Below are 6501 nucleotides of genomic sequence, written 5' to 3'. Positions count from 1 at the left end.
CAGGCACTTAGAAAGAGCATTGTTTTAGGCTGGCCTAGGGAAAACATGAATGGATAGAATGAAACACTGTTTATTTTATGAAGGGCCAGATCAATGATGCATTGATAGAAACTGGCACTGAGGATAGCTATAGTTTAGTGACTTAGGTTGCTGGTTTGTACCTAGGACAATGACTGTATTATTAGTACAAGTCCACAGTTTTATCTGAAATTCAGAAATCTAAAGAACTCTGAGAACTGACAATTTGTTCACAATTCATTTGATACCAAAACCTTATACGATCTGAACTCATTTGGTGGTAAATCATCACCTTAACTAACCTTAGACTATTTTTTAAAATCTACTTAGACTACTTTTTTGACTATGTTTCACTGCAGAAATATTAGTGTATTTAATTAGAGATTTTTGCTCCATATTCCCTGAGGGGCACAATATAATTTGATAATTACCACTTTAAAATCAAAAAGTCTTCTGAATTCTAGAAAATGATTGACCTTAAGGTTCAAATCAGAGATTGTGGAGCAATAATGGCTACTACTGATTTAATGCATACTGGGGGCTGAGGCTGCTAGCTTTTTATTATTTTATTCCAATCTCATGTGACCCCTATGATTGAGACATTTCTATACCTTTGCTATTGCATATATATATATATATATGTGTGTAAATATAAACAAACATATATTCTTGAAAATCGAGTAAGATTTATCCTGTTGCCTCTGGATTGCTGGGAAAACTCCAAAGCTGAGAACATCGGTGCTAAAAATGAAAAAAATAGGTACTTGTATTTCTGATGGTCAATTTTCTAGAAATCCTTAAGGTAAGTTCCCCTGGACTTGCTAAAAGCAAAGCTAGATCAACCATCATTCTTAGTAGCAAAGTATATACAAAAAGCATATTTTCTAAAAGAAATATCCGAGTTGTGAGTTCTCTCCCTTCACCATCCTTTCTTTCCACTTCTTCCTTCTGCGCTCTTTCAGGTTTCACTGTACTTTCGAACTTGGTGCTTGCTTTGTGCTTGTCCCTTTGTCTTCCATCAAGTTCTTACACAAACTCCTCAACCCAAGTCAAGTGAGGGGAACACTAAGAGAACTGCTGGTAAATTGTTCAGTTGGAAAGTCTGCAAGAAGAAGTGAGTTATTCCCTGGTTGAAGTTATAATTATGCCTTGACATTGCTGATTCATCCTCTGTGTGTCTATTTGGGCAGAGGGAAAAGGACTTAGGGAAGGACGGCAAGGCTCCAGAGAGCAGGAAGTTGAGTACCAAAAATCTGCTCTTTGTCAGACCCTAATCTGACCCTAGTAGAACAGTTGAGGCTTAGCTGGTAAAACACAACCTCGTCCTTTGAAATCTGTTGTATGTTTTCTGTGTCATTGGTCAGGTGACTGTTGGGTATGGCAAAGCTAGGCTAGTGTCTCTTTTTGGTCAAGTGGACTCTGAAGAAGATAGATAGGCTTGAACCATCTTGTTGGTACCTCTCACAAGAGGGTTTCCTGGAGGGCAAGAGAACCAAATTGAGAGGCAGCAGGGCTACATGAGTGAAAGGAGAGGAAGTTGGTGGGTTTGAAAAGATGTCAGACTAGTTTCTCTTTACTTAGAGAACTAAACATGGAGGTCGCCACTAGGGACCCCCAAATGACCCACCTATGCTTCACCAGTTGCCGGTTTCACAGAAAGCATCTATAACTAGGAGAGGACATAAGGTACATTTGTCCCTTTTTATTGCCCTTCCCTTCAGAAGTAAAGAACCCAGGAGTGGACATGTGCATATGGGTCACCCTTTTAGGCTTCTCTCACTTTGACCTACCCCTATGCTCACCGTCCATCCCATCCCATCTCATCCCATCCCATCCCACAGCATCCTTTCTTCTGTTAGAGTCTGTAAACAAGTCAAAATAACACCTGGCATTTAGCCAGGGGAATGTTAGAGTTCATAAACAAGTCTGGATGGTGCCTGGCAAAATGCCAGAGGAAGTGGTTTGAGAAGTAACAAAAACAAGCCATTAAGTGTGGAGATTCCTTATTGGTTGACTGATGTATCTAGTCTATGCTAATTAGATAAGCTGTGTGGAATGTATAAATACTGCTCCTGTCCTGCAATAAACGGCTCCTACTCCTGCTGTATCAACGTACACAAGTTGTTCGTCACCCCCCGGTTATTTTGCTGCAGCCGGACTGCGGCATTCTTCCACTTTTGTCAGAAAAAAATATTGTTCTCTCTGGCTCAACCATGAACAAAAGAACATTGTTTCCCTTTGCACAGCAAAGCAAGCTGGAATTTTCCATAAGAACTTGATTAAAGGCAAAGGGACATGTATAAAGCAAACACCAAGTTCAAAAGTACAATGAAACCTGAAAGAGTACAGGTTTCCAACCCTACAATAGCTAAACAGCACCAGGCTCTCTGAGGATTCTATCCAGGGAAACTATTTCAGATCATCCACAAACTCTTTTTCCATACCCCTCTGCATCTTCATGCCTTCTTAGAGAAGGGTTCAAAGGACAATAGGTGATACAGAAGATAGTACACTTTCTTAGCTTTGGATTCTGGCACACCTGAGTGATTCTATCTATGAAAGTTATTTAACTTCTATAAACCTTAATTTTGCTCATGCATGAAGCACCTATTTCATAGAACCATGATGTGTTCACATATGTGCCTGCATATGGTGAGTATTCAAAAACTGTTTGCTATCTGAAATGGACTGAATGTTTGTATCCCCTGAAAGTTCATATGTTGAGATCCTAACATCAAGGTTATGATATTAGGAGCTGTAGGCTTTGGAGGTAATAAGACATGAGGGTAGAGCCCTCATGAATGGGAGTAGTGCCCTTATAAAAGAGACCCAAGAGAATTCTCTTTGTCTTCTTTCTGCCACATGAGAGTACATCAAGAATTTAGCAGTCTATAACCTGGAAGAGGTTATAACCTGATCTTGCTGGCACTTTCAGCCTTCAGAACTTTATTTTATTTTTAAATTAGAGCTTTATAATTAAACATAGCAGTTGGGTTCATTCTAACAAACTCATACATGCATGGAATTTGATTTCCAGTTCATGATACTCCCCTCTTCTTTCCCAGCCTCCTTCCCCTCCCCCGTTCTCCTTCTTTTACTCGATTAGACTTTCTTTAGCTTGTATATTTATTTATGTTTGATAGTTTTTTAAACTTATGCATAAAGGTGAAATTCTCTGTGGCATATGTATATATGCACATAAATTTGATTTTTTTAAAGAATTCATTCTGCATTGCCTACCCTTTCCCATCCCTCCACTCTGCCTCTTGATCTCCTTCAACATTACTGATCTTCTGTTTGTCTTTACCTTATCCTATCCTTCCCTCTCCCTTTCTTTTATTTTACTTGGACTTCTACATATGAGAGAAAACATTCAACCTTTGAGTTTCTGAGTTTGACTTATCTCACTTAGCATGATATTGTCCATTTCCATCCATTTACTCACTAATGCCATAATTTCATTTCATAATTTTATTTTATGCCTCAGTAGAACTCATATATATATTACAATTTCTTGATCTATTCATCTATTGATGGGCATTGGAATTGATTCCACAATTTAGCTATTGTGGATTGTGCTGCAATAAATGTTGAGGTGGCTGTATCACTGTAGCATTGCTGATTTGAGGTCTTTTGGGAAAATAACCAAGGAGTGGGATAGCTGGATCATATGGTGGTTCCATCCTTGGTTTTTTGATGAATTTCCATGCTGCTTTCCTGAGTGGTTATACTAGTCTGCAGTCTCACCACAGTGTATAAGTGTATAAAAGGTATAAATATTCCTTTCCCCCCACAACCTCGCCAGCATTTATTATTGTTTGTATTCTTTTTTTTTTTTTTGAGAGAGAGAGAGAGAGAGTTTATTAATATTTATTTTTTAGTTTTCGGCGGACACAACATCTTTGTCTGTATGTGGTGCTGAGGATCGAACCCGGGCCTCATGCATGGCAGGCGAGCAAGCTACCGCTTGAGCCGCATCCCCAGCCCTATTGTTTGTATTCTTGATCATTGCCATTCTTAGTGGAGTGAGATGAAATCTTAGTGTAATTTTGATTTGCATTTCCCTGATTGCTAGATATGTTAAACATTTTTTCATAGATTTGTTGGCCATTTATGTTTCTTCTTTTGAGAAGTTTTTGTTTAGTTCTTTTGCCCATTTATTAATTGGGCTATTTATTTATTTAATTATTTTTGGTGTTAAGTTTTTTTGAGTTCTTTATATCTTCTGGATATCAATCCCCTATTAAAGGAGTAACTGGTAAAGATTTTCTCCCATTTTGTAAGCTCTCTCTTCATGCTCTTAATCCATTCTGTCAGCCTCTCGTGGATTGCTTATGGGTCACTATGCATGGAAACATTGTGGGTAGAGACATCTGGTGTCTGGGAATGGCCAGTGGACGTTCGCTCGCATCAATTGCCCAGGGACAATGTGAATCTCTTTTCCGCTCTGCCTGGCCCACACAGCACCTGAGATGGGTTTGACCTAGCAAGATGTCAATCAACCTGCTGACTGCAAGAAATCAGAAAGCAAGACTCCGCCCTTGAAACTTTATCCCTGCCTTTGATGTACCCCCTTAAATAAAGTACCTGGGCCATTTTCCCTTCGTCTAGTTCTAGAACTCATGTGGACTAGGTCTATCAGGGGCTTCGCATTCTGTAAATATATTTCTGAGTATTTGTATTTTGTTACTTTCTAATTATCTAAGATTGTAAGTTTTAGGGTGGCTTGGATTCCTGGGTAGAAAGAAGGACCTCTTATTGAAATGCTGTCCATCATCCTCCCCTACCCACCTCCCTCCCCCGAAACATTTCCTTTGCTGTGCAGAGCTTTTTAATTTGATGGCATCCCAAGTTTTGATTCTTTGGTTTATTCTTGAGCTTTAGGGGTCCTGTTAAGAAAGTCAATACCAGCACTTATGTGATGGAGTTTTGTCCCTATGTTTTTGCAAGGTTTCTGGTCTAATTCTTAGGTCTTTGATCCATTTTGATTTGAGCTTTGTTCAGGATGAGAGATAAGAATCTAGTTTCATTTTTCTACATGTAGCTATCCATTTTTCCACCATTTGTTAAGAAATCTATCTTTTCTTCAAAATATATTGTGGCACTTTTGTCAAGTGTCAGATCAGCCTCCAGAACTTTAAAAAGTAAACTTCTATTATTTATCAGCCACCTAGTCTACTACACTTTGTTATAGCAGTCTGACTGAGATAACTACATTGTTATTAACATTCACATAGGAAGAAGCCACCTAGCATTTTCTTCCATCTTCTCCCTGTATTTATGTATCCATATTCCTATTCTTTATTACATTCTTTTCTATCCCTATGGGTAGGTCAATGGTTAGGTAATTCATACCTAAACTATTTAACAGGTTGACTTATTGATTTAAATAAGCCACATCTTAGGTTTATTGACATAAGCACATTAAATTCATCAATCCATTTGTAGGCAAAGTTTGGCTTCTCTAACTTACCTGGCATCTGGACCATGGGATCTTGGTGCCTTGAACACTATTATATCCGAGGAATAGCTGAACATTTCTGTATGTTTCAGCTCTGAAGGACATCTTTATTTCTAAAGCTTGGTTTATGGACCTGGTCAAGGGCAGCCACTCACCACACCTTCCCCAACTCATATGGCTCATGTTTGAGCCAGGCAAACAACACCGTTTCTGCCCCCATCCAGGAATCAGGCAAATCCAGAGTCAAGCCTTGATTCAACACTGTATTGATAACCATAATGCTTAATCTTTCCAAGATTCAGTTCACTCCTGGTGGAATGGCAATTAGGGTATCTCTCACCTGGAGTCTTTATGAAGGTTAACTGGGAAAATAAACATCAAATGCTTAATACAGAGCTGGCTCAGAGTACCACAGACACAACAAGTGGTTCCCAACATCATTTCTACATATTTAAAATATCACAACTACTTTACATGAACAATTGAATGGAAAATTTATGTCAAAAAATGACTATTTTTTTCTAACATAGTCTCTCATCTGCAATGAACCTACTCAATAAACCAGCATTTCTCAATGTTGGTTTGACAAACCTACAAGTTATCCATTTACCTCTGAATCTTGATAAATGTTCTTCTCACCTAAAATAGAAGAACAAATTGCACATTTATGGACCTGTTAATTTCCTAACTATGGTCCACATTTATTGACAATTTCAATCATAATTGTATAATGTTCTTCTGTATTTATTGTTCCTGGAAATCTTTTAATTAAATGAAAAGGTTTCAACTAACTCTGTGCTTGTTTTTCACACTTATATTTACTAACTGGGATGGTATGCCCCAGTCTGCCCTGTTTCTGTCCAAAGTCTTTCCTATAAAATGCAGTCATTTATGTTTCATAGTACAAGCTAATATGTTTGTTAAATGAATGAACCCAGAGGATGGATTCATTTTATGCAGAGATTTAGGCAGAGAGTGGCTAAATGCCTCATGTGCTACAATCTTGGGTGAACAATGGGTGA

The sequence above is a fragment of the Marmota flaviventris genome, chromosome 1, assembly GCF_047511675.1.
Source record: "Marmota flaviventris isolate mMarFla1 chromosome 1, mMarFla1.hap1, whole genome shotgun sequence".
Classification (NCBI taxonomy): domain Eukaryota; kingdom Metazoa; phylum Chordata; class Mammalia; order Rodentia; family Sciuridae; genus Marmota; species Marmota flaviventris.
Note: the sequence above shows the minus strand (reverse complement) of the source record.